Source organism: Arachis ipaensis, chromosome B01 (genome assembly GCF_000816755.2).
Source record: "Arachis ipaensis cultivar K30076 chromosome B01, Araip1.1, whole genome shotgun sequence".
NCBI classification, from domain to species: Eukaryota; Viridiplantae; Streptophyta; class Magnoliopsida; order Fabales; family Fabaceae; genus Arachis; species Arachis ipaensis.
In genome coordinates, this window is record NC_029785.2 from 120451461 (window position 1) to 120459400 (window position 7940).

A 7940-nucleotide genomic window follows, 5' to 3' on the forward strand; every position below is an offset into this window, starting at 1 on the left:
TTACGGTACATAGTTATTCAATTATTTTTTTTAATTATATCTATATAAATTACATTTAATCACATTACTTTGATTCTAAATAAATTTATTTTTTTTTATATTTTACTCTTAGAAATTCTTACTCATCATGAAATATTGTAGAATGACTAGAATCACATTACTTTATTGTGTATGTATCATTTTTTTCTCCACAAGTTTATATACTAGTCATTCTACAAATATTTTATGATGAGTAAAAAATTTTAAGAATAAAATTATAAAAAAATAAATTTATTTAGAATAAAAATAATGTGATTAAGTATAATTTACTTAGATGTAATTAAAAAAATAATTGAATAACTATGTACTGTAAAAATTGATATTTTTGAAGGTTAAAATTAAAATTTATTTCTATGTATCATTTTTTTCCCAACGTTTTCATCCTATTTATATTCTTAACGTTTTAAAATTTTCTCAATTTTGTCTCGCCGTCAATTTTGTTAACAGATTCTTAACGACAGGATAACATTGAGTCAATTTTAAAATGTTAGGGACTTAAATAGAATGATTTAAACGTTAGAAATAACTTTGAAACTTATCCCAAACATTGAGGACAAAAACGATACTTTACTCTAAAAGAATTTTTTTTTTAAAGAATATATGTTTGAAAACAAGAAATTAAAATAGCATATAAAAATAATTAAGAAATTAAGGACAGAATGACTACACTATAATAGTTATCTCATGAATAGACAAATATACAAAAGTGGAGTGAAGCATTATTATTTTGACCATAATTAATAAGAAAAAGTATAAATGTTTATTTGCATTATAATAGATATAGACACTACAACAATTTTTAGCTATTGCAATATGTACTTAAATAACACTTAAAAAATGTTGTCTAAACTAATTAAAGACAACACTTAATATTTGTTACATAAAAACAAAGCTGTTGCAATTCTTTTTTAACAACACACCATAAATGTTCTCTTTTGATTAATTAAAGTACACTTAAGAAGTGTTACTTTTATAATTTAAACAAACAACATTTGTGATATTTATATATTACACTTTATAACTGTTGTTCTTACATTTTTAATAAGCTTCTCATTATAAATGTTGCCAAAATTCAATTAAAATTTTTTCACTAAAATTTTGACTTTCTCTCCAAATATTTTAACAAATTTTTTTTTAACTTAGTAAATAATATATAATAAATTTGAAACAAAATTCCAAATCGTACTGAGTTCAAAACAAAATTGAAAATTCCAAGCGTTGTTTTCAATTAGAAAATAGAAACCCTAATCCCAACCATTTCAAACCCTTCTGCGCGATTTACCCTTGTTTGTTCGATTTCCTCATCGTTGCTTGTGAAGTTGTGTTCCTCTCTGCTCGCTTCGCCGTCGTGCTTGTCGTTGCTCGCGCGCCGTCGTGCTCATCGCTGCTCGCATCGCCGTTGTGCTTGTCGCTACTCGCATCGCCGTCGTGTTCGTCGTTGCCCTGTATTTCCTCATCGTTGCTTCTGAAGTTGTGTTCCTCTTTGCTCGCGTCGCCGTCGTGTTCCTCTCTGCTCGCGTCGCCGTCGTGCTCGTCTATGCTCGCGCGCCGTCGTGCTTGTTGCTGCTCGTGCTTGTCGCTGCTCGTGCTCCTTCGTCCTCGTTGCTGCTCGCATCGCCGTCGTGTTCGTCGCTCTGCATTTTGAGCTTCTGAATTTTGCTATGCTTGATTCCAATTTGCTCGCCTTCTTCTACTTGTGATGTTTTGCTTGGCCCCTGGCTAGGTGCTGATATGCTCTGCTCCCCCGTGGTGCTCGTGCTCTTTCCATCACAGATAGGCTCCTTACTTTACTCAGCTTTGTTATGGCCGAAGTTGATGAGAAATTCTGGTAATGAAAATTTTTCTTCTTTGATGAGAAATTACTGTTTAATTAATTATGATCCTATTAAATCACTGCAATGTTTAATTGTTATTGTGTATTCGCCGGCCTGTGCTTTAATCACTAAATGATGTCAATTTTAGGGCTTGGAATTTAATTATTGTTGGTGGAATCTCAATTTAAGGAACTTAACATTAGATTCATAGTTATTGTATGTGTTGGAGTTGGCTGAGAAAGCTTCCGGTTTAATCAATTTACTGCTAGGTTTTTCACAATGCTTCCAGTTACCTTCACTTTTTCTTTTTCTCTGCTTAATTGAACTTACTTCTTCAGGGAGGAGGAAGAGGTTGATAGATTCAGCAAAGTTCAAGAGAGTTTCTTGACAAGTTCTTCAACTCTCAGTATACTTGAATTCATGTTAGTGGTCCAAACTGTTATACTTAGAACTTTCATGAAAATAAAGTAATTAGTGATGTGTTGTGTGCAGTAGAGATTCTTATTGGCATTATTTTACTAAAAGACATTATATTATTGGCAATGCTTGATTATATATAGCATAATCTTTCCACCATAGGTAGACTATTTTGTGATTTTTGTTTGGTTACAAATATGAAATTAAAGGGGTGTTAGGGTTTGCATATATTATTATTATTATTATTATTATTATTATTATTATTATTATTATTATTATTATTATTATTATTATTATTATTATTATTATTATTTGATGTTGAAATGTGAGCTTAATGTGTAATTAAACTAGCTTATCTTATTGATTTTGATAATAGGCTGTGGTTAATAACCTGGAAGATGCTCATGAGATGCTTTACACTGCAATCTCAACCGCACTGAAAGAAAGCAAACCTGTTTATATCAGCATCAGCTGTAACTTGGCTGCAATTCCTCACCCCACTTTCAGTAGGGAGCCAGTTCTATTTTTGTTGTCTCCAAAGTATGATTCTCATCTTCTTTACTTAATTTTATTTTATTTTTCTTTACCACTGAATTGCATCTTCTTTATGTTTAAGAAGATTGTAATGATCACTAATATATTTTCTTTTGATGAATTTCACATATTGAGTAATCAAATGGGGTTGGAGGCAGCAGTAGAGGCTGCAGCTGACTTCCATGGCAACATGAGTGTCTAAAAATACAAGTACTATGTGAGCAAATTTTCCTATTGCCAAGTAAGTTTAATTGTTCACAAGGTTACCAACAACTAAGTTGTATAAATGAAGCAATATACACAAATGATTAAAATAAAATGATTACTGAAAATAGCAATTCCAAGGAACACATTAAATCCAAGGTTCAGAAAATCGGATCGGTCATCAAACCGCTCTAGTTACTGGTTTATTGGTTCACTGGTCTAACCGGTCCAACCAATGGTTCAATCGAAAAAACCGTTTTAGAATAGAAATAAAATAAATTACAAATACACATCCTAAAATATAATTATATTCTAATATAAATTTTAAAATATCTTCGAAATTTAAAACACTACATAAAATATCATCAACCAAATACATATGATCTTATCAAAATCCAAACTCAAAAGTTAAATAGTAATAAAAGTATATCTAAATATTAAATCCCAACATCATGGTTTATCAATCATCAAAATCCGTAAGAACTTGTTGCAAATCTGCTTCGGTGGATGATCTTCACCTTCATTCCCACTACTACCACCGTAGTGACTCATCAACATGTGTCAATGCATTTACTAGCCACTGAACAAGGATCTTAACATGTATACCCTTTATGCAAACAAAAGCATGTTTTTCTACTCCCATCTGTTCCTTTTCGTCAGGATTCTCACACCAATCAATATCTCCTTCAACCAAAGCAAGAGACCTAGATACCTTGAGCAATGAAACTAGAATTGCAATTCTCTGTTCAAGATTCAATTCCATATTTCCACAAACATGCTCGGGACATTGCAGTCCACTTTCATCCCCACTTGGCCCAACTGAGATGAATGAAAGCATAGGAAATATACTATCCACATCCACTTCTAGTAAAACTGGAAGTGCATAAGTATTTAGATTGGATCGAAGTTTTGAGAATCCAGAAGCTAGTCCATAAAGAATTGGGTGAAGGCAAAGACCTCTATAGGTAGCATACCCACCTTCAATGCCATCAGTCTCCCAACATTCATCACGCAAATATTCAAGGAAACACTTGAGAAATGATGTGGCAGCACAGCAGACATCATCATCTACATATGCCTGTACGGTAACAAAACAGAGTAACAAATTAACAATTTGCTACAGCATTCAGCCAGTCAACAATATTGCAAAACAGAGTAGGTGTAAAATTGCAAAAGTGCAAAACAACATTCAGCCAGTTAACAATTTGCTACAGCATTCAGCCAATCAACAATTACAAAACAGCAAAAGTGCAAAACACTAAAACACCAGTAGCCCTCTTCATAGTTTTCATGTTTCTGTATCAGAGGGTGAATTTTGAATACAATAAAAAAAACTTACTAACCAACAAACAGAAATTGCAATTGGAATACAATAAAATAGAAGACCAGAATTAATTTAATTTTCAGATTATTTATTTCTTATACTAACCAACAAACAGAGGAAGATGAGCAGAGGAAGTTCACAGAGGAAATTCACAGAAATTGAACAGAAATCAAAGTTCACAGAGGAAGTTCACAGAAAAAAGAACAGAAATCTAAGTTCACAGAGGATCAAGTTCATGTTTCTTCATGTTTCTTATAAAACGCAGTAGGTAGCAAATAAAGCAAAGGAAGCTATAGCACTCCAGATAGCTAACTAGGAAAAAGGATAAATACATATTTAACCAATTTTTTTAGACACATAGATGGCTAATTAAAATTAATTTTTTATAACATTTTGAACATTATAAAAATGAAACAGTGTTTCTTATACTAAAGAAGATAAGCAGAGGCAAAGAACAAAGAAGATGAGCAGAGGACGAGTCACTCGCCTAGGGTCGATGGAGGGCTACTGGTGTTGAGGACCACGGGACGATGAAGACGATGAGAGAGCTACTGGTGTTGAGAAGATGAAGACGATGGAGATGGAGGGCTACTGGGCAGGGAACCAGGCGACGATGGAGGGCTATTGGGGCTGAGGACCAGGCGACGGCGGTGGTGCTAACAACCTGAGACCGCGGCGACGATGGAGGGCGTCTGGCCGGCTAGGGTTCAGACTTCAGAGGGCGGCTAGGGTTCACTGATTCACTCACTGAGAGACTGAGAGAGTGAGATGAATGGGGTCAGGGGAAGAAGGGGGATTGGGGTGCTCCACTGGCGGGTCGGGTCGGGTGACATTTTTTATTTTTTTAAAAACCAATAAAAATAGCGTGGTTTAGCAGAACCGGCCGGTTACCGGTTCACCGGTTTTTGAGCGGTTTTTCTTATTACGATTTTTAAAGGAGGATCGGACCGTTTGCATCGCTGGTTTGCGGTTAAACCGGTCAAATCGGCCAGTCCGGTCCGGTTTTCAGAACCTTGATTAAATCACAATCACAAAAAATTATAAAAGATTGAGATGGCAGTGAAGTCTCCCAAAACAACCACATTGTCCTGAAATTGTTGTATGACTGTATGCAAATCAGCAAACTGTCGCGGTCTCATCTGGTCCTTTGTACTCAAGTACACTCCAATTAGTCCCCAACTATATTTTTAACTGATAGACAATGAAACTATGAAAGGTTAATGAATTTGGTTATTTTATTTATTTTTCTTCCTTTTGATATAAGTTAGCAAGGGGATGAAATTTGTAGGAGGTGAAACTGCAGCATTAAGCAGAGTATATGAATACTTTTGGAAGAAGGTAAGAAGTTATATCAAAGTGTTAATGCAAATCTATGTTATGAAATTGTTGCTCCAACTCCAAACTGATATTTCATTAGGATAATTCTTCTAGTTATGCATTTCATGTACAGAGAATTTATCAATAACTCTGCATGACCGGTCCAAGGGGCCAATGGAGACTATGGTCGATTTGGAAAATCTGTGTCTTGTTACATTGGGTTATCTAACTCAATTGTGAGATTTCACATTTGTAGGATTTGCTAAAGGTATATAAAGAGACCAGAAATGGAATGTTAGGACTTGATTACTCCACTAAGTTCTCACCATGGCTTGCATTTGGAAGCTTGTCTCCTCGTTTAATTGTTAACAAATTTGCTTTTATTATTCAATATATTGGCATAAAAAATTATTTGCTTGTAACCATTAAAGATGCTGTTTGATATTTAAGTTAACTTGAACTTGGTAATGATTAAGAAAGTGCAGTTGTGAATGCAATTGTGCCGCTTTTAAAATATGAATAAGTATATAGCTGAAATCTTGCTTATTTATGTAATTATTTGTTTTGACATCTCAAATTATTGCTTTGTTGAATAGCTGAAGAGCCAAGAGAATTATTCTTACATGGTGGTTATATCTACTAGTTCTTCTCCTTCCTATACAAGAGTTCATATCAGTTTTCTTTTGGGGGTTTTATGAAAAGTAGGTTTTACTTTCATGCTTTTTCTTCATCTAATTTTTTCACTTATTTCCAATGCATATTTAGAAGTGGTCTAAATTATTAGAGTTAATTAGTGGGTTGAAGAACATGTCTCATTTTATATAAGAACTCTTTTCATAAATATATTTAACAAAAACGTAGTGCCACTGTCACCTAAAGAGGGTTTTGTCACTCATCGTTACAAGAGCTCAAGGTAACTAATAATAAGATTAGGACAAAATTTAATATTAAGATTCCCAGTTTCTTTCAATAAATGTATTTTCTTTTGGATTCAGTGCTACTAGATTAGGATTTCCTCTTGTTTTTTGCTAGCTAGGCTACAAGTGGAGTTAGTAGAAGTGGTAGTTTACACAGAAGAAATTACAATTTTTGTTGTTGGATTAAAGTGGTTCAAGTATCTATTTCAAAGTTTCATGCAATTTCGATAACAAATTTCGGAGAACTTCTAAAACCACTTTTTAATGAGGTAGCAAGAAAAGTTGCCGGATTTGGTTTTGAATGATAAGAAATCATGTATTTATAAGAATTAAGATGGTGACTTGCTAGTTTTGCTTTAACAAATATTCTATTAGAAAAACTACAAAAAGCACTGCTCATGAATATATATATTTGTTAAGGGGAATATACAATTTAATATTCATATATAAGAAACATTCCCAAAGATGAGATCCTGTTACCCTTTACTCTTGTTGTTTAGGAGGAGTTTTTTAGACTTATTTATTGCTTTTATATCTATAGTATTTAATATCATAAAGAAAATTTTATTATAATTTTTCAGTTTTAATGATAAGTTGCTTATTTTTTGTTGTGTATTATTTGCAGATTTAACATATAGAACAAGTCAAGTATGGATATAAAATATGCAAGTAGATTGACATCTTTTTGATAAATATTAATTACTATTTTGTTATGACAATTATTGTTAGATAAGAATTTTATTATTTTGTTGAGAATTATTGATAAATATGTATTTGAAATACTAATTGAACTTTTTAATATCTATTTTAATTAGAATTTTATAATTAGTTATTTTGTCTCTTTTATAATTTTTTTCTATTGTGCACAAATTTATTTATTAATTAAAATAATTACACATGTATGAACAAAAAATTTTATTATAAATTTTATTTTTGTATTTTTATTACAAAAATAATTTTTATTTTTATCAAAAAGGCAACCTTTTTATTAATTGCATATTTTGAATATTAGACAACACTTGTATGGTTGCATATTCAAAAGAAAAAGCAACACTTGTATAGGTTGCATATCCAAAAGAAAAGGCAATACTTTAAAGGGTTGCATATTCAAAACTAATAGGCAACACTTCAAAGGATTGCAAATTCCAACTTATAAGCAACACCTAAAAGAGTTGCATTTTATTGCAAATAGGCAACATTTTTTAGTAGTGACCAAAATGCGAGAGAAGAGACAACACTGCAAAAGTGTTGTCTCAAACACATCTTTGAAGTGTTGTTGTTTTTCAACCAAAGGCAACACTTACCAAGTGTTGCTCTCAAAAGCGTTGCTTTTGAAACAAAAAAGTGTTGCCTTGATCTAAGGCAACGGCTGCA

At 32.5% G+C, this 7940-nt stretch overlaps 2 long non-coding RNA genes across 2 annotated transcripts; both read left to right on the forward strand.

Moving 5' to 3' along the window:
- LOC110272284 lies at nucleotides 1700–2810 on the forward strand. Its single transcript, XR_002363450.1, has 2 exons — nucleotides 1700–2275; nucleotides 2647–2810. It is a non-coding gene; the product is annotated as an uncharacterized LOC110272284 (long non-coding RNA).
- On the forward strand, nucleotides 5594–6715 carry LOC110272286. Its single transcript, XR_002363452.1, has 2 exons — nucleotides 5594–5670; nucleotides 6246–6715. It is a non-coding gene; the product is annotated as an uncharacterized LOC110272286 (long non-coding RNA).